This window comes from Emydura macquarii, unplaced genomic scaffold (genome assembly GCF_026122565.2).
Source record: "Emydura macquarii macquarii isolate MOO-44397 ecotype Brisbane River unplaced genomic scaffold, CSIRO-AGI_Emac_v2 contig_3506, whole genome shotgun sequence".
Taxonomy (NCBI): Eukaryota; Metazoa; Chordata; order Testudines; family Chelidae; genus Emydura; species Emydura macquarii.
In genome coordinates this window covers 5,187,359-5,209,015 of record NW_027133643.1, presented here as the reverse complement: position 1 = coordinate 5,209,015, position 21,657 = coordinate 5,187,359, and the positions used below count along the sequence as shown (strand labels likewise).

The following is a 21,657-nucleotide window of genomic DNA, read 5'->3' as shown; positions in this document are numbered from 1 at the left end:
TGTAGTTATACCAACCTAACCCTGCATGGGGACCGCGCTATGTCGGCAGGTGAGCTTCTCCCGGAGACATAGCTACCACCTCTTGGGGCGGTGGATTAACTACCCACAACTGCATCAGTTCAACTTCGCCCATTAAGCGTTTTAAGCATAGACTTACCCCAACTGTTCCCAAAGTTAGATACACATAGTATCATCCAGGACGTCTTTGTGCATATGCATATTTTATGTTATTGCGCGCCCAATAGCTCAGCTCATTAGAAGACACTCTCCAATTCAAGTAGAGAGAACTTTGCAACAGCTAAACTTACAACATGCTCCACCCTATGACCTGTGGGTGAACACTTTTTTTCACAAAGCAATTACTCTATATCTGACCTATCAGTCCTCATTCCCAAAGGAAACACAACACTTTCAAAAGATGAGCCTGGGAGCTTAAATTCATTACTCTGTTAGACACCAAAAATCATGGCCTGAAAAGAGAGCCTGGATTTATGGCTTATTACAACCATCTGTAACCCACTAACCCCCTCTTTTTGTCCTATGACTGCAGAGGTGTTAACGGGCCACTCTGCCTTGAACGGTCCCTTACAATATGTGCTAGCTACTTATGCTAAGCAATCTATTCCACCTTGCATTTTGCTGTGACGCTGGGAGTTCCTTTCCCAGACCTGAAGATGAGCTCTGTGTGGCTCGAAAGCTTGTCTTGCTCACCAACAGAAGTTGGTCCAATAAAAGATATTACCTCACCCATCTTGTCTCTCTAACATTTTACACAACTCAGTTATTAAGCTCTAATACAGGACAGCAGGAAACTTGCAGATTTATCATTGCTGATTCTCAATATAGCAGACACTAAAATGTCAACAGTATTGATCATTTATGATAGATTTATTTTCTGGATTTCATCCTCATTAGCTAAGGCGATTCTATCCTTTGTTATCTAGACAGTTATAAGAGAGAAAAAAGTGTTTCCGTCCATAAATATTTTTTCTTATTATAAAATGTCATCACATATCAAGCATGTATAGTGAGATTGGTGTGTATATACCAATACTACACTTACTATTTAAATTTTGTAAGACTGTATCCACAAATTTTGTCTTTTACTTTCAATGATGTGTGTGAATATGAGGTAAACATTAGGAAAGTCTACTAATATTTACTGTCCTAATAAACACCTGACCCCACACCAATTTTCAATTTATAGGAGAAGAATTTTTTAAGTTTCACTTTTTCCAGAAGAGGGAGCTCTGGCTCTGGAATAATAATAAAAGTTCTAATCAGGCTATCTGAGCTGCTGTTTTCCTATTAATATTTGCAAAAATTTTACAGCTGTACTCTGTACAAACCTATTAGTAATGAATGCTTTGGTTTGTTATCTACAACAACACGGATGAATTCTTAACCCACATTATCAAAGACTCGACTGACTTGTTGATTATCAAAAAACTTGGTTATGTCATAACCTTTCCCAGATGTTTGCAGAGTAGGTTTGACATTTATAACAGTTCTAGTGACAGTCATAAGTGTCAAACATTTGTTCTCAAGAAAAAAAAACCCTAATGTTATTACCAACAATCAAATAAGTATGATGAGTCAAGAGAAAAAGGAAAGGATCAAAGGAAATTTGACCAGTGAGAACAAGGACAATGACAAATATAAGTGATTAATGTTTTGCTGACATGAAGACATCCAGAAAGATGCCAAAGAAAGTAATCATTACATTCATTGCTTACTTAAGCTTTGTCTAATGGACTCACATTTAAATCTTGCAATGGTCTCCTGGGACCATGGGTTACAAACATCATTAGGTCTTAAGTGTTTTAGATGAACTGTCAGAACAGCATCTGTCATAAAAGGAAAGGTTCAGTCACAGTGACTCAGAACATGGATCTAAAGGTGCTCTGTCTGCATGTTCCTGCTATAGACTTTTTGTGATGATTCAAACTGCTGCAATGCAAAAGGTTTTGATTGCCCCACGTAGGCAGTAACTGAGAGTTTTAGTGCCAGCCCTTTACATGGGCCTAGCACTAACCAGTTAGACAAGCGGTAATAGTCAGTTGCAAACCGCAGCTTCTGAGCAGCGCACAGGAGCTGCTAACAGAGGACTTTGGGTGGGAAATGGTTGAGAGCAAGGGTGCTTTCTTTCTAGGTGCGTAATCCACCCTCAGTAACGCTGTGCCCAATGAGGAACCAGTTATTGTGATCCACAATGATCGTGCCAGGGTGCCACGCGTGCCTGAACAGCCAGGAGACTTTTTGTGTCAGATGTAAGTTGGTGGTCACGTTACAAGAAAAGGTTTGTGGGCCTGAAGAATAATTAACCTTCTGTAGCACCAGAGTGTTAGGAGCTGATGTGACAAGCGGCCAGAGGAAACCAGTTCAGTGCACAGCAACAAATGGCGTTGGTCCTACAAAACCCAGGAACTACGCTACATGCTCTTGAATGCCATCTACTGCCACCTTAACTATTTACATGTACATAAATAGAGCACTCCTGTATGGCGGAGAGACTAAAGATATCTCGGACGACCAATTTTAGGCATCGCCACCGCCAATTCACAAGAAGAGGAATCAGTCAGGGAACAGAAAAGGATAGAAAATAGAGAGGTTGGATGACAGTTTGTGATCTCTAGAGGAAAGAGAACCAGGATGCTTCCTGAACAACTAGAAATATCCGGTCAAGATGAGGCACTCAGCATGGCAGTCAGAGAATGGCAGTCAGCTAGCGGAAGAGCACTGCTAGGAAAATACCCGTGAAAAGAGCCGAACAGCCATTCTCAAGGGACTTGAGCATGCCCAAGAGAAGATCTCTTACCACTCGAAGGCAGAAGATAATACTTACTGGGGCCCCATGTTAAAAAAGAGTGGATGGAACATTCCAGAAGGGAAGCAGAATGGTACGTAGTTTTTCTGACCATTAGACGAGATCTGACTGCAGAGCTGGACAGGATTTTAAAAACAGGCGAGATTCCACTGGTGATGATACATATTGGCACCTATAATGGCTTCCTAGTAACATATCACATATTAGTGGAGACCTCAATGTACTTGGAAGACAGCTGAAGAAGAGTCCAAGTGATGCTCTCAGAGATCCTTCCCATCCGATGAACAAGGGAGGAAGGATGGCAGAAGATACTGGAGGTGAACCATTGGTTCAGTCAGTGGCATAAAGTAGAGGGTTTTAGTTTCGTGGAACACTGGTCACTAATCACTGGCACAGATTAACAATAGATGTGGTGGGTTTTCCCATCACTTCATGTATTTTAATGAAGACTGGATGTTTTTCTAAGAGAAATGCTCTAAATGATCATGATGGTCCATCCGTGTCCTGCGCCCCCGCCCACACCCCCCCCCCCCCCCCCGCTCTTAAGATCTATGAAAAAATAAATCTCTTAGAAATGCAGTCCTACAGAGGTTTTCTGTGGACAGCTCTCAATAGGATTTTAGACCCAGCTAAACATGTTTGTGCAGACTTAGATGTTGCACTATTTGACAGAACTCTGCATTGGCTTCCCCATGAAAGGGCGGAAATACAGTGCAATCACACTACCTACTTAAACTACCACTTAAACTCTACTGATTGCTTGTTTGTGTGGAGCTGCAGCTTGGACTAGTGATGAAGAAACAAAAGACCTGGGCTGAAATCTGTCTTCCTTAAGTTAATGGGAATTTTGCCTTTGATTTCAGTGGGGCCAAGATATGATCCTGTGGGTTCTATTTCCATCCCTTATTACATTACTGTGTGGCCTTGGGAAAGTTTACCTTCTGTGTGCCTCAGTTTCCCCAATTGTAAGATAAGGATAATAATGCTTGTGAAGCACTTTCATATCTCTGGATAACAAGCACTATTTAAGTGCTAATATTACCAGGATATCTTGGTGCTCAGCTCAGAAGTGTTTTCTGTGATACATCAATCAACCATGTAGGAACTATATGCTGGGATCTGTTTTTCTCCCCAAGAGTGCTGAAAGGCTGGTTGTTTTAAAATGCATATTGCTCAGTCAACTACAAGGACTATATTTAATTTTAAACATTTTTAGAAACATTAGTAATATATAAAATCTTTCTGTTCATTAAATAATATAATTTCTACAATTCCTACTAACTTTTATTATTTCCAAAATCATTTTATTTACCAATGCACAGTTGTGTGTGTTAAGAAAAACATACTTTGAAATGACTGTGCTAATAACTAATGCAGCCAGTAAGTTTGTAATGCATGAATATCTCTGAAATGTTTATATTACAAACTATCAAATACCACATTTAACATAAATATGCTTCAATTTGTTATGTCAGCGATATTGGCTTTAAAGAACTGCCAAAGTAACTTTTTCATTCTTCTCCAACAAAATTACTCCCTGGTTTCCTTCCTCAGATTCATATTCAGCATCCAACAGATTCCAATTGTTACAATTTGTGTTTGAGAAAAATCCAAGAGAGTGGATTTGTCATCTTGCTCAATTTAATTAAGAATATAAAAACCACATACCAAAATCTAAATAAGAACTGTCAAATGGGAAACTTTTTGCCAAAGTGGTTCTTTTGATTAGAGAAAAATCAGAGTAAAAAAAAACAAAACAATGGGCAAATATTCACTTGGCAAAAAATTAAAGTGCTGAGGCTCTCACTGAGTCATCCCCCCCACCCCTGCATTAAAAAAGTTTGAGGGAAAAGCTGAGTTGGCTGCTCATTGTGGTGAATCAGCTACCTGAATTAAATTCAGCTGTAACTAGTTAGTTTCCAATATTTTTTAGCCATCAAGAACCAAAGACAATAGTTTCTGTTCATATAGCTAAAATTTCAACATAACCTCCTATTAAAAGTTTCTGCAATTATTACTACCCCATTTCCAAGATTATGTACACAAGATCTACTGGCTCCATTAAGTCTCGACCATAATGAACAGCAAGCACAGTTATTGATTTGCTGGAATACTGCAATAACTTCTACTAATTATTATGTTTAAAATATAATAAACTTATAATAAATCTGTCAGTGTGGCTTACACACCTCTGGTGTGGATGCGAGTGTGAATTTGTGATGGGGCGTGCTCCCCACTCCAGTCCTGCAAGAGCTGAACTAGGCCAAGTGGGCCCAATCAGCCAATTAGGCCGCAAATCAAGGAGATCTAGGCTGTATGGAGGGAGCTAATTAGAAGGAAGCTCACCTGTGAGGGAACTGGTGGGGCTTCTATAAAGCCAGGAAGCTGGTAACAGTGGGGCAGATAGCTGTGAGGAAGCTTATAGTTCCTCTTCCTGTGGTAAGGGAGAAGGAAGGGGAGAAAAAGCATGGTAAGAAAGCCTCCAGGGGAGAGAGCAGTAAGACCCTGATTATTTATTTCAGGGCCCTGGACTGGAACCTAGGGTAGTGGGATTGGTCTGTGTTCTCCTACCAATCAGCAAAGCATGTTCTTGCTAAGGGCAGTGGATAGATTGCTGGAGTGACATAGACAGGGCAGTGGGCGTGAGGACTGCCTGACACTGCTTGTGGAAAGAGACTTTGAAAGTCCTTCCCTCAGAAGGGGAACCTGCTAAGTGATCTGGCCAGGGGGCTGAGTCACAAAGAGAGAGATACAGCTCCTGGCGTGAGAGGGGAACTACACAGTGAGGAAGTGATGGAGTAGGACCCCTGGAAGAGCCATTGGCCTGGCAGAGCTAATCCCCAGCACCACCAGGAGATGGCACCATCCTACAGTGAGTAGAGCACCCTATCACAGTAAATCACACTCATGCATCTTAGCCTTATGCTTTAATTCAACCAAAGAGAACATCCGTTGTATAACAGTAACCATAGATGCCAAACATTTTGTCATTAAGTAATCTTAAACACCACAGTCTTAGCTAGCGTTATGCCAGGATGGAACAGTTTATTTATTACTACGGCTATTGCCATAGCACCTAGAAAACCCAGCCCCCTTACCCTAGGTAGGGGAACAAACATATAAAGACATATTACTGTCATTGACTTCTTGTGAAATCTGCATTAATAAAATGTATTTAAATTGTAACGTGTGTTTCTATGTACAAAAGAGAATTCAGATTTTGGCCATGTGTATATTTTTAGTTGCATCACTCTTTTGAAGAAAAATAGGAAACGGATCACAATATGATCATCTAGACTTGCAAAGAATACCTCACTCTGGGTTATCTCTTCTAAATTAACTATGCTTTTTCACTTGCCTTGTTTGGTGTCCACAACATTTAGTTTTCTAACTAAACACCTGATTATTGGCATACAATACTTAAGTTCGGCTGCTTACATTGAGATTGTGACAGCACTTAATTTAGCTAGTCAACTGATACAACATTGTCCATACTGATAAGATCCATTTGGCTATAGGAGATGGATTTTAATAAGGACAGACATACTATATCAGCTGAAGATGAAATATGGGGTGCTTGGGCCTATCATTGGTAACTATCTTTGTCTAATTGTAGCATGCAGGTGTTCTATGGCCCGCATGTTTTGCACCTTCAAAAACTACACAGTTTAATCTTGTTCAATAAGGGTGTCTATTTGTGGTTCACTGAGCACAAGAATATAGCTCCTTGTTATGCTGAGGGAGAAAAAAGTTAGTTTTGTATTGTGAAGCAAATGTAATCGTAGCAGCACTAGTCTTAATTTCATCTCTCACCAGGGAAATGCCCAAAGCACTTAAAGGAAAAGCACAAATATGCCCCAAAGATACCAGTATAATCAAAATACAACTTTGCTCATATAATGCAAAGAAAGTCAAAATAAGCTTGCAAATTAAGATCCACCTATTTTAGAAAATCCTCTGATTTCAGCTTCTATAGGTGAGTGCATAAGTGTCTCGAAAAATACTTTTGTTGATTGTTTCCTAGGTGCTCTAAAACATTCCAGGCTTGCTTCCACAGCACCTGTATATGTCCTGGGGAATTTTCCTGCCTGGTTGCCATAGCACTCAGTGCTGTGGAATAGCCCATCATCTGCATACGATACTCTTGGCAGCCTATTTGGAATCAACATGGATCCCATCTCTGGGATATAGATACCCTGCAGAGGTCCCTAGCCTCCATACAGACTGTGTGGCACAGAGGGCTTTCTGAAGCTTCTCCAATGTGATACATTTCAGGAATGGGGCTATTGTAACTGTTACTGTGGCCTTTTTCCCTCTAGATGGGCTGTTAGTGACAGAGAACTCATTAGACTGTGTTAAGCTTAAAAAAAGAGACAAAGTGGATCAATTTGTTGGCCAGAGACAAGCATACTTCAGGTCGTAGCTCTGTGTAAGCTCAAAAGCTTGTCTCTCTCCCCGAACAGAAGTTGGCCCAATAAAAGATGTTACCTCACCCACTTTGTGTCTCCTGAAAGCCTGTTAGTTTTGCATGACTGACAGTAACACGCTCTAATCAGAGATGCCATATGGATTCAAACCGTTGTTTCCTTTTTGTATCTAGTTTCTTTTTTCCTGTTTTGCCTCACTTTGTAGCCAAACTACGAGCATTCCACCATTCCTCCCACCCTTTATGTGCATCCCATGCAAGCCAAAAACACCAGTGGCTCAAGTTCCAACTTAACCTTTAGAACAGGATTTTCTCCTTTTAGGGCAAATTCCTTTTTGGACTGTAAAAAAAGGTTGAAAGTAAGATTTCAGGTTAATATTAATGTTAACTTCTACCATGATAAGTAGAGCATGACAGAGTAACAGGATCATGGATGGCAGAAATGGAAAGGGTTCTTGGGTCACCCACTCCATCTTCCTGCCAGGGCTGGAGTGATCTCCATCTAATATTGCTGTTGTAATGAAAGATCTGTCTCCACTGAGTCCCACTCCAGTGCTCTATTCACTAGGCACAACTGCCTATTAACAGCTAAGGAAAATCTTGATTCAAAGATCAGAGAGTGGGAGTATTGACACAGGACAGGGTAGTTGGTTGCAAGGATGAAGGAGAAGGGCTTCTCTTTTTATTTTGTTCCTCTGCCATAAGGGGCTGCTACCCACAAAGCTGATGTCTTCTAGCACCTCATTAATTTCCTCCCTAAAATAACAGATGGCCACCTGAGCGGAAGTGGGCGGTGCGCCCCCTCCGCCAGTTGGCATGCGTTTCATGCCGAGAGTGGGATTGGCCTGTATAGGGCATGGGGGTGGAGCAGGGCGCCCCCTCCGCCAATCGGAGCAGTCCCACGGGGGCGAAACCCTCTCCCAGTGGTGGAGAGCGGGCAGGGGGGTGTTCTCAGAGGGGTCGCACCACCCCTTCCGGTCAGGTGGCCATTTGGGGACCAATCGCATTCTCAAGGGTGGGACTGGATGTCAGGTTACCGATTGGGTGGGACTTCTGGTGACGGGGGTGCCTAAGGGTCAGGGGGCGGGGCCTAAAGGTCAAGGGTGGGGGCAGAAGTCAGGTGACTGGATGGGGCAGGACTTCCGGTGACAGGGGGTGGATGGGGCGGGACTTCTGATGTCAGGGGGCGGGACTAATGTTTGATTGATGGTAGGCCCCTTGTACAACTAATAGTTTAAACTATCTGCAATCACCTATTTGATGAAAAATTATAGCTGTACTTGGTGCAGTATGTTGGAATATGTGAATTTTTCATTTTGTGTTTAAAATTCTTGCTGATTCTGTATATATTTCATAACACATTTGATATCTCTGGTCTTTTCTTAAATTATTCTGTATTTTTCTTTGGATTTTCCTAACCTCCAGTTTTTATAGACAAAATATTAGAAATGGATCAAACTACCAGTCTAAATTATCAGTATTTCTAAAGAAAATATTGTGAAATTTATAAATCTATCATGAACATTTAACATCTTTTACCAATATAAAGCTCTTTTTCAATTTCTAGTTTAAAAATTAGGTCAGAATAAAATCACACCCATGGGATAGGTAAGATTAAATGAAGCCCAACATGCAGGAGGAGGGTGTCAGTGTAAAAGTCAATCCCAGGGACGGGGTGTGAGGTAAAGGCTATGAAGTGTGGGTGCTGCAGATGGGTAACTATTGTTTGGACAGGCCTGAGCATTTGGGGCAGGAGCAGCTCTCTGAAAAGCTGAGGCCTGTGTGACTGACCCCATAATCCCTTCATGCATCTCTGTGGAGGTGGCAGCAGCAGCACAGGCATAAGCTGCCGTAGGGCCAGGGGCTAAAATCTCTCTCCAGCAGCCACACGAAGGCTCCTGGCAAGGCAGGAAACTGGCACCAATTCCCCTCTGACCACCAAGTTGGAGGAGTGAGGCAGAGTGTGTGGAAACTGAGCCCAAGCCATGAATGGGCCCCTCAGCCAGAGGGGGAAGGCATGACCCCAGCTCACCAGCAGCCATTCCAGGGGAGGGGAAGGGTGCATGCATATTCCATTTTCAGTCTGCCACCAACATTTAGACAGTTCTGAAAGATGTTGTCCCAATTTCCAACAGCCAAATCCCACTGTACACAGTTCTAGTGAGACTGCACCTGGAATGTTCTGCTCTCACTGTGAGTAAAGGCATCCTCATCTGGCCCTGTCTGAAATTATAAATGCCAAGAAGAGTAGTTTTGGTTTTTTTAGAGTGATACGAAGGACTATGACTAAAAATAAATCCTAGAATCCTAGATTAGGGTTGGATGGGACCTCAGGAGGTCATCTAGTCCAACCCCCTGCTCAAAGCAAGACCAACCCCAACTGAATCATCCCAGCCAGGGCTTTGTCAAGATGGGCCTTAAACCTCTAAGGATGGAGATTCCACCACCTCCCTAGGTAACCCATTCCAGTGCTTCACCACCCTCCTAGTGAAAAAGGTTTTCCTAATATCCAACCTAGACCTCCCCCACTGAAACGTGAGGCCATTGCTCCTTGTTCTGTCATCTGCCACCACTGAGAACAGCCTAGCTCCATCCTCTTTGGAACCCCCCTTCAGGTAGTTGAAGGCTGTTATCAATCCTCCCTCGTTCTTCTCTTCTGCAGATTAAACAAGCCCAGTTCCCTCAGCCTCTCCTCAAGTCTTGTGCTCCAGTCCCCTAATAACTTTTATTGCCAGCTGCTGGACTCTCTCCAATTTGCTCACATCCTTCCTGTAGTAGGAGGGGGGCAAAACTGGACACAATATTCCAAAGGTGACCTCAGCAGTGCCAAATAAAGGGGAATAAACACTTCCCTCGATCTGCTGGCAATGCTTCTACTAATTCAACCCAACATGCTGTTGGCCTTCTTGGGTAATAAGGGCTCACTGATTCATATCCAGCTGCTTGTCCACTGTAACCCCCAGGTCCTTTTCTGCAGAACTGCAGCATAGCCAGTTGGTCCCCAGTCTGTAGCTGTGCATGGGATTCTTCCATCCTAAGTTCAGGACTCTGTAATTGCTGAACCTCATCCGATTTCTTTTGGCCCAATCCTCCAATTTGTCAAGGTCACTGTATATACTATCCCTACCCTTCCATGTATCTACTACTTCCCCTAGCTCAGTGTCATCTGCAGACTTGCTGAGGGTGTAATCCCCCCCATCCTCGATCATTAATGAAGATAGGATGAATATGGAGGGGGGGAATGCATTAGGAAATGTTTGGTAAGGGTAATCATGGAGGGCCCTTCACTTTGGATACCTTAAAACTAGACTGAACAAAACATTAAATGCAACTTCTATGGCTCTCTGATATTAAAAACGAACAGGTATTTTGCATGGTATTTTCAAATTGTTTCACTAGTGTGAATGAGTGAAACATCTGGAAATCTATTTAGATTACCTTTCCCTGTAATAAAGCATCAAGTCTAACATCCTTTATATTGCTGTGAAAATGTTTTACAGTTTTGCTATTCCCACAAGAGGGAGCTCCAACTTTGGGATCTGAAGCCAAGTCCTTCCTAACTGGTGCTTTGAGCAATTGAACAGTTTGTGAGTTTCAGTTGTTTAGGTGAAAACATATGTCCAAAATGAAGAATCCATCGTTCTGTGGTTTTCTAAAATTCCATTCTTTTCACTCATGCAAAGATAGATAAGGGAAAAACTTGATAGTGCTTTAAATGTAGGGGGGTAATTACAATCATTTGTTTAGGTTCCTGTTATATATATCTTGTTAAATTTTATTTCTTTAGATGTATACACACACTCTCACAGGAGACCCATCCAAACATCTTAAGCACCTTTGACATAACTTAAAAACATCCACATCAAAAACTACACTCGAGTCCAGCAGCACTATACAAAACAATCCAGTACAAGCAAAACAGGCAAATAAAAAACTAAAATCACCCTCCCACTCCAACAGTTCACTACCTTCAGTTTATCCCCATTTGCAAATCTAAATTTAGCTGTACATAACACCTTTTGTCCCAAAGTACACCACTATGTATCCTTTGTTAGGTTATCCTTGCTTCTTTCAAACTGTATCTCCTTGTGTCTATGGGAGGGAATCTGACCCTATATCTGATACTCAAAACATCCCTATAGGTAAAACAATATTAATCCCATTTTAAAGATAAAGAAACTGAGGCAGAGAAGGCTTTACTGGATGCCACAGAGGGGAACAGTATAAAATCTGAACTGGAACTTAAGAGTTCGTGATGTTTAGTTCATTTGTTAGAGCTATGGAACATTCAGTAAAATTTAAACATACATTAGTAACAGCCCCATATCTGAAGTCATCCCAATAGCAGCTGTTTAGAACTATCAAATATTAATTCCTTTAAGGAGACATAGTGCTCAGACTTCCAGAGAAGTTTCACGAATAAGAACAATAAAAAGCTTGGGGGGAGGGGAGATTTTAAAACAAGCTATTTAACTGATTTTTTTGGTTTAAAGTTTAAATGTTCACTTTTAATTTAGCATTGTTTAACTTTGAAAAATATTCTGAGAGAGAGACACCATCAAACTTTCTTCTCATTATTTTGCCTCCTTGCATTGTTTTAGAAACTAAATACAAGTATTTAGAAACTTTTTGGGCCAGACTACACCACATCAAACAATGAAATGAATAAGGTATAAAATGAGGAGAAAAGCAAGGCATTTGGGTGGCAGAATTACATAGTTATTCTATCTTCACAACAGCTTTTTAAGTAAAACCAGTTCAAAAATATTCATCTGTCTGACCAGCGACTCAGAAATGTTAAACTGAAATGTATAGGAACATAGTCTTTCAACACCAAAGAGCAATATGAGAAATTAGAGCCTCTAGGTAGAGTTTACATATATGCTGGAAGATTTAAATTGAGTGGAAAAATATAGTCGTGTTTCATGTCTTGTTGTTTTTAACTAAGGTTGTTGCACAGTCACATTTTTTGCTGAGCACTAACCACTGTATAAAGCTGCCAATACCTAACCAAGTTTTGCTTGTACATGTTCCATCCAGTTTTAAATATCTACAGTTGAATAATTAAGACGCTGTTCTGCAAATTGACATTGCTGGTTCCAAAGACTTTAGATGGGTATCCCCATTGACTGTGTCAATTGATCCAAATCCCTAGTTAATAGCATTCAATATATTCCGTCTGTCTAGTCAAAAACAAGTTTCCACAACATGCACCCTCCAGGATGATGCCTGCTGCAAATATTACTCTGCCACAACACCTATGTAAGATAAGTAAGGGCATGGGGAAGTTTAGCTCTTACTAGCAGTTGCACTTTAGGACCTGATCCTGCAATGTGCTAAGAGTGCCCTCAGCTTCTTGCAAGATCAGGTCCTAAACACACTATGCTGCAGGTAGACAAAAGTAGATTTACACGAATCGTGGGCATTCTGATCAGCAAAGATTAGGAATCTAGTTGATAGCTTTGAGTAGCTCTTAAAGCAAAAGGACAAAACCTTTTCCTGAAAGACTGAGAGATACAACTGAAGGAGAATAACTGCAGTTTCACTATTCGCTTTGTCTCAGTATCTAGTTCCCAGACGATCAAATATTAAAATGTGGAAGGGAGCAGAGCCCCAGAAGTTGGAGTTGGCCATGTGGAAGAGAAATAGACTATACAGAAAGCAGAGAAGGCCAGAAGAGAAGGGAGAACCTGAGAAGAGCTACACTAAACAGGATAATCTCTTCAGACTGTAAACAGCTGCAGGGAAACTTGTGAACCAGCTCTATCTTCCTGGAGCAGATATCCTAAGCAATGTGGGAACCACAAGAGCAGTAATGTATGGGGCAGGGGGATGACAAGTGGAACTGATAGCTTTGTTTTCTGAGAATACTATGCTAGTTAAACTTATGGGATTGACAGCAAGCAATGCTAATGCTGTACATTAATAAAATCCATAGTGTGTGGATTCACATCAAGGAAGCTATTATTGAAAAGTGGACATTTGAAAAGACAATGACCAAAGTTGGAACACTGATGTACTGAAGCACTTGATCTTGCTTCTCTGGGAGGGAGAGTACAGGAGGAAGTCAGCCATACAACCTCGCTCAGTGATCTGCTCGTTTCATGAATTGAGCATTATTAGCTGTGGCCAGTACTTGGGTGGGAAACATCCCGTGCTCCCCAACACACACAGAAAACCTAGGAAATACTTAGAGTAGGAGACATTTCCCTCTGTCAGTACTGACCTGGTGCCCACTCTCAGCTGCTGGATGGTCCAACTTTCAGGTGAGAAATACAACCCAAATCCTGATGGCTGAATAATAAAAGATTACATCCTGGTGCTCTTAGAAAAGGAATGTTAATCCCAGGATTGTGGCCTAATTACACATAATGGCATTTTTCCTACCTAAATTCTCCCTATGGTTTTTACAGGAGTTATTTCTCATTTGTCCTCCCACAGACTGTCAGTGGTGCCGAATAGCTAATCTCTTATATCCCATAGGTAGTTACACAGGGGCCACTCACCCACCAAAATGTATGTGATGGGCCAGATTCACAGGTGTGCTCTGGCTGTTTTGTGCCACTTGGATGACACACAGCAGCTGTAAAACTGCATTCATAAACTAGTTTAACTGGCGTTAAGGTTGCTTTGTATCACTGGAACAGTCCAAAACAGCTGCAGCACACCAGTGACTCTGCCTCATAGTAAGTAAAATGTTTTGGGAGCTGTGGTGGGGTGTCTACATCACCCAAGGCCTGGCTATTCCACCTTGGTTCCACGGCCTGCTGGGGATATTAGCTGGCGGCTCCTTCATGGAGCTGTAAGCATGGGTGTGTACCTGGTGCTGTTCACCCACTACCTGTTCCTTTTGTGGTGTGAAGGAGACGCTGGCGCACACATCTGGAGTGCACTAGGTAGCAGCTCCTAGTCTGGCTTCTCCAGACCCTTCTCCTGAGATTCTGACTACCCTTCTCCCACACCTTCTGATATGTGCACACCCCAACCATGGCCCCACAAAGTTGCAGGACCTCCTCTTCGCTTTGGCTAAGGTGGCCACCTTGAACACCAGGGAGAGGATGTTGGCTGAGGAGATGCTCTGCAACTGGGGGGGGGCCTATTTTCATTCCTCCATCCAATCACTTATCCAGGCAGAGTTTCTCTGCACCACGTCTGCTGACTCCTTAGCTTCTTTTGAGGAGCAGTGGCTGCTGTCTGGGGTCCTCCGCTTGGTGTTCCCTTCAGGTTTCCCTCCATTTAGCCCTGACCTTCACACCTGTTTTTTCATTTATTGTTCCCTTTAATCATTTGAGTCCTGGGCTCAGTAACTCCTCTGCTTAGGCTTGGGGAGCCCACCCACATCCAGAATCCAAATAGTACAAGACCTGAGTAGGTAAAAGGACCAATTAATCCTGTCACAGGTTGCACCTGGGGGAGAGTCAGGGCTGATAATTCCTAATGACTCATAAACTCAGCTGGAGGAAGGAACCAGAATAGGCATAAAGAGAGGAAGTTGGTGCTAAAATATAGCTGCAGGAAGGAGTTTTTAGGGAGTAAGCCCTGAGAATCCTGCCTTGGGATACAGACTCTGGGGAGAACCTGAGAGGAGGTGAAATAGCTGCAGGGAGCAGAAGAAGCTCAAAGGGTAGCCCAGAGGGGGGCCAGAAGATAGGAAGGAACCCAAGGAAACAGCAATAAGGTCAGACCTTGAGTAGACCATGGTTGCTGGGCATATGGTCCCTGGGCTGGAACCCAGAGTAGTGGGCAAGCCCAGCTGTTCCTGCCAGCTAACAGACTGACTGACTGGACAGTGGAGCAGAAGACTGCTTGAGCCAGTTTGTCCTGTAAGACTTTTGCTACCATCCCAGAAGGGGAAAGCTATAGTGACCCGGCCAGGTGACCAAGCCATGAAGAGGGAGCACCCTGAGTGATGCAGAGAGAGTGAGCAAGACCACAGGACAAGAAACCGAAGGAGTGGCATCAGACTGGTCATGAGCTAACCCCCTAGATGGGCCACAAGGAGGTGCTAGAGTAGTGACCCCATGACAGGTGCTTTCTATAAACCGCTCTAGGATAGAAGATAGTTATATTTAACCAGAGGCTGGTTCTGGGGATAAGACTCCTCTTTCAAGGAAGAGCAAAGTCCTTACTAGAACAGGGCTGTCTTGGGATGACTGATTTAGGTTAGGCCTTACAGTCTAGGGCTAACAAAAGGGGGGGGGGGGGGGATAGATGAAATGAGAGTGATAGGTATTGGAAAAACAAAGGACCAAGAATAGACTAGCAGAATCTCCAGAAACAGATGGAAGACTTAAAAGGAATAAACCTAAAATGGGAAGATGTGTCAGAATGAACTCCATACTTGAAGCAGCTAACAAACTGATGTGGATGCTAGCTGCAGTGGCACTGTTACTACAGGATTTTGACAGTAGGCATAGGGTGCCTCTGGCATGCTGGGATCTATGTGGTGTATTCTCTTCCTTCCCCCCCCCGTTTTGTTTTTTTTAAGGAAAAGCTCTTCTAAAATGTATGAAACACATTTTTGTTTTTTAAAAAATCTCTCAAAGTTTTTTCCCAACACAACAGATGTCAGGTCCAGTCTTTTTGTAAAAAAATCTTTTTCAAAACAAACAATGCTTCCTTTATTAAACAAACCAACTGGGTTTGAGGGCAGGAGGATCCATTTATACATCTGTTAGGAGTATCTGAGTTAAAAAATACAAGCAACTTATACATAAGTGATGAAAAAGGTGTCTGTTTTGTCCTTGTGTAGAAGCTGATCAGCAAACATTTAAGCATCTCCATCCAATGAGAATAGCCTGATTGTGTTCCAGGCTTTAGAGCCATCAATCTGTAGGCTACGGCCTATAACTAGCCATCTCAAGGACTGAGACATGTCTGATTAAGACACCATTTTTAAACCAATCTCTGTGCAGCAATCATAAGAGGCTGCAAATGTAGTTGAGTATCAGCATAACACAAAAGAATCCCAGCAACTATCCCTTTCCTCTGGCCATGACTCCTTTTGTCTCCTCCACCACAGGATTGCCCATACATCAGGAGGATCTTCACTAGACCAATTAAACTTGCTTTAGGGCCAGATTGTGTTTGTGGTACAAAATCCACTCCCAACTATTAGTTTTTTGTGAGCCTCTACCACTCGATTTGTGAGTCCCTTTAAGAAATCAAAGTGAAAATACATTTGAAAACTTTAGGAGCCTTCAAATACAGGCTGCCTTACAGGCCTCCTGTCCATGATCTCATCCAGGTCCCTAGTCCCTTCCTTATTTCCTTTCTTCTAATGAATTTTAAACAGCTACATTATAGTGCAGTAACTAGAAAACTAAAGAAAAGGGAATAAACACAAAGATCTGTGCTTAGGGATTTGGGGTTTTGCAAACCAGTGATCTTTGCAAAATGTAAATAGGTGGAAAAATTCCTGTCTGACACTATATACATACTGACTGAGTAAATACTTTAGTTCTGTAGAGTATCCTCTGTATATCTGACTTCAAGATCAGTGTGCAGAATTCAGGTTGATGTGTTATTTTCTGTCAAGGACAGGGTTCAGTTGGCAGCAAACCAGTGGCAGGACGGAGCAATCCTGTCAATCTCTCATATCTGCTCAGCTTTCTTCTCAGCTGTAGGTCCTCTTCAGTAGACAAACTGGAGGTAACTTATTTCATTTTAATTGCCACTCTTTTCCACCGCAGAATGCCTACTCTTTTTGGATCCATGGTCCTGACACTGTTGAGGAAGGAGGTGAAATAAGGCCCCTTTGTGAAGGCTTCCTAGCTTCTTGTTTTATAATCTGCATGCACAGGGCAATTGATGGAAAATACTCTGCCTGCTTTTCCTTGTATAGGTAACTCAACCTGTTCCTTGGTTCCCCCTGCAATATAAATGAGGGGTCAAACTTTACTTTTTTAAGCTCAACTTTCCTCTTGTTGCACTAGGACATTTCTGTGAAAGTTGTACATATTCTTTATCATTGCATATTGTTTCATTGTGCAGTAGCAGGGTTAGCTTTTCAAAATGTAGGGTTTGGAGGGTTACAGGGGATGACAGAGGGAAAGGATGGGAAATGCACTAAAGCATCTGAATCTGAGGTTTGTGGTGATGTGAATACATTACAAGTTAAGAAATGTAACTAAAAGCACCTGGTCTGTTTCTTGCAGTACTTTCCTCCATGGAAAGTGAAATTTTCTGTATATGGGTGTAAATAAAGTGTCACATTGCCTTAACTCATCATTCACTATAAATCACTCTTCCAGATCAAGTTGAAACACCTCTTGGAAAAAGCACAGTGATATAAATATGAAATCCTAAAGACCTTTTTATTACAATTTAGCAACAACTAAGTGGGTAGGGCTAGTAAATGTGGTGTAGTAAATGTGGCCCTTCACATGACATGTTCTAAAATACTAGAGGTTGAAGCCCTGATTCAGCAAACCACTTAATTTTAAGCATGTGAGTAGTCCCACTGAGCTTCAATGATTCATGCAAGCCATCCAATAGGGTTACCCCAATAAGAGTCATGGGCCTGTGATTGGTTCCAAAAGGTGTCCTGCTCTGACATGCCTCCACCTTTGACATGAATGGTTATGGCTCCTAGACCCTGTTCAGGCTGGACAATCACAGGCCTTCATCAACAGCCAGAAGGTAAGTTATGGCTGTCCAGTGCCCTAGCTGATCATCCTTCCCTAGCATTCCTGACTGGGGCTATATAATAAGATCCAAATGAGCCATTCTTCTTTGTCCTTCTAGCCATTTGCCTAACATCCTTCTGGATCTCTTTGCAGCATTTGCCACTACTGACCAGCAGTTTTACAGGCTCGCCTCAGTGATCTGTGAGGAATAGCAATAAGAAAACAATTTACTCCATTCACCTTTGGCTGGCCAAGAGAATATGCCCTGTTCTAGCAGCTCCAGACCTGATCACTGGATCTGAGATTTCCAGGTTTGAATATTGCAATGCACTGTACATAGGAATGAAGCTGGAGACACTAATGAAACTCCAAGTACAGAATGTTCACGAGCACCTCATCAGTCCATTGTTCCAGTCACTACACTGGTTACCAGTCAAACACTGAGTCTAGTTTTAATATCTGTCTTGATAGAGAAGGCTCAGCCCAACAAAGCTCTGACTATCTTAGAGACTGCCTCCCCCTTCACCCTCATGACCTCATGGGACTGCTATGATCTTTAGCGACAAAAGAACCCTCAAGGCACAGGTGACTAGTGAGAACTGGTGATACGGTTTTTGTTTGTTAGCCAGTAGCCGAGAGAGAAAGTGAACTGAAGATGACCACAGTTGACCACCTTCAGGACCAATTGTAAGACCTACCTCTCTTCTACAGCATTCTCCTAAAACACCACCACTGCATGTTCTTGGAATGGGGAGAGATTAGGTAAGAGAATTTATAGGAACTTCTATCTTTCCCAGAAACTGGGGGAAAAGTGAACTCAGATGTGTGTAGGCCACACATGAGGATGTCTGTATTTGTGAGGCACTCAGCTACAACAGTGAGGAACACAATATAAAATCTAGTTCTATTTGCCAGACAAGCAGACATTCAACAAGCAAACAGAACTTTAGTATTAAATGTCTCACTTGTATGGTCTTTTCAATGTGTAAGGAGGGCAGTTTGCCTTAGGGAATACTTAATTACAGTGTTTTGACTGGGATATGTTACCATTCAGCCCCCAAAATAATAGAGTAATTTTTTAAATGAAAACTCAGCAAGAATTCCATAAAGCAATGGGCCAAACTCATCCTTGGTGAAAGTGATTTCAGTGAGGTTATACAAAGGATAAATTTGTCCCCTTGTTATAAGGGCAGATTGTTTGTTAAAAATATAACAGAATATGAATGACATTTGTTTTTAGTTTAAGTGGAAACTCTCATTTGTTTCCATTTGAAGTATATATGAAATCTCAACAGATTCTTAATACACTCGTTCTGTGGCTTACAAAAATGTTTTATGCAAGTAGTCCTATTGGCTTCAATGGAAATAGTTGTGAATTAACTGAATAAAGATGGCAGAATCAAGCTTCCCTCTTCTTATAACAGCATTTATAGGTAGACTTTGAAGACTAAACTTCATAGGAGGTATAGTTGGGTATTTTGGTACACAGATTTGTTGAATTATGCAGCAATGAAGAAACAAGATCTTTAACAAGATCATGAAAGGGGCTGAATGGAAGCTGAACATTTTAACCTTTATTCCAAAACTTATCCATCATTATCCAGATTTCATGTGGATTTAGTTTAGTTATCAGAAGCTTCTTTCTAAAAGGAAGCTTGAGTTGTGATATATGTAGATAATTTTTCATAATACACAGTAAGTGAAGTCTTATTCATTTTTCTTTGCAATCAAAATATTTTTAAGGCATTAACTCAGGCTAGGGTTTATAGGCATTTCTAAAATATTATACAGGCAAACTTTACAGTCAAGCCTGTCCTACAACATAAATGGGCTCTTAGCTCTCTTAATGAGTTGTGTAAGCACAATGCATTAAGAGATTGCATGTCATATTTCTCCTCTCCAATGCAATACATTGTTGTTAAAGTTGTCATGGCTATAATAAAGTATATCTTCCGATGCAAAAAAAACCATCTGATTACACTAAATTTAGCCAAGGAGAATAGGCTCTGTGTTCTGCATGCCATGATGTTGCATCAGTGAGTTAGAGGTGTGCACATGCAGAGCCGGAACCTAATCTTGCACTTTACTTACATGGTTAAAGATTATTTGATATGAGTAAGACCACTGAATTGATTGATAGCACTAGTCCGAGAGAGAGAGTGGAGTCTACTGAGTTCAACTGACTCCCAGGCTAGTGGCCTATCCAGGTCTCCTGTTGACTCTAGTCCCTCATTCTGTGTGACCTGACTCAAGTCTCTGTAACTGAATTTCCCGTCCAACCCTTTGTCTGTCTTGTCTACTTAGACTGTAAAGTTTTTTGGAGCAGGGACTGTTCTCATCATGTATGCATACAATCCCTAGCATAATGGTGTCCTGCTATTGGCTGGGACCTGCTGCCTGAATACTGTTATTAATAAGTAAGTATTAATACTGTATTAATAAGTGGGTTGTAGGACAGACCCATTCGTGTTCTGCCGGAGGACGACACATCCTGCCCACCTCACACAATTTAGGTAAAACTCAGCCAGGGAAGCCTCATGTTGTTGCATATTCCAGAACCCCCTTCTGTGGCTCTTTCCACAGAAGAGGACAAATAAGCCTTAAATAGGAAGGGCATCTAAAGAATCTGCCACAGTTTGTGGTTATGGCAGCAGAGGGAAATACTGCAGGTGTAAAACTGATTTGTCCTGCCACTTTTCACATTGACAGTCTCTCTGTTTTGTGGTGATGGAGTAAATATTCAAAAACAGCTACTTGACTTAGAAGTCTGTCCCTTTGCACTGAAGCTAGAGGTACAAGATATTTTGGTGCCTTATTGCTATTTTAGGTGCCGAAGTCCAAAATTTACATCCTCAAAACTCTGACTCAGCTGCCACCCAACTCATAGATGCCTAAATTTCCTGGGTGCTGACAAATGGCTTTGTGCGTGCCCCACCAAGTACTGATGGCACTGAGCTGTGCAGCATCTAAGTCCCATCGGAATCCTCAAATGACACAAGCCCCTGTCTGGGCCTCCAGCAGGTCAGGGGTTAGTGCACTCATGTGGGCTGGCAGAGACGTGTTCAAGTCCCTGCGCTGAATCAGCAAAGTGGTCTCTGGGTTCTAGGTCACCGAACTAGTGGGCATGAGGGGGACCACAGCACCACCTCCTCCTTGGCTGTGTTTTGCATGGGTTTGGCCATGTTCTGATGACACCCACTAGATCAGGCACGTTAAGCAGAGGATTCAGAACTCTGACCTTGAGGATCCCACTGGGGCTTCCGAGCTGAGCAGCTCGATGCAGAACGTGGATAGCTTGGTGCATGCCCTTTGTGGCTCTAGCCTGTAATAGCTATATCAGCATATTTCACTGCAGAGCATGCTATTTCAGCAGTACATCTCCAGGTCTAACAGAGCTTCCAGCTATCGTTCTAGTTTTGCCTTTTACATTAGGTAGCTGTACTGTATAGCACTTGGAAGCCTTAAGAGCTGTTTTTAAATTAAAAAAACAACTTCCCCTCGGATTCCTTTCCATAGTCTCCTCTAGTCACCAGTACTAAAAGAGAGGAGCATCTTTCTTCCTTTCATCCTTGATTTTCTGCAGCTGTCGGAGATGTCAGCTGCTTCAGGGAGAAATTGCCTCTTGGTTTAGGTAAACCACAAAAAAAAGTTATTGACTTTGGAATCATGCAAATGCTTAAACTTCAACACATGTCTAAATGCTTTGATTGGGGACAGTGTTCAGTATATTGCAGGATCAAGCCATCAATGCTTCTGTGCCTGAGTTCCCCATCTGC

General features: G+C 42.1%; 1 long non-coding RNA gene across 1 annotated transcript; it reads left to right on the top strand.

Moving 5' to 3' along the window:
- The first annotated feature begins 5,307 nt into the window (after positions 1 to 5,307).
- Positions 5,308 to 13,205, top strand: LOC137144976 (uncharacterized). The gene is made up of 2 exons (XR_010917530.1): positions 5,308 to 5,699; positions 12,817 to 13,205. It is a non-coding gene; the product is annotated as an uncharacterized lncRNA (long non-coding RNA).
- The last annotated feature ends 8,452 nt before the right edge of the window (positions 13,206 to 21,657 follow it).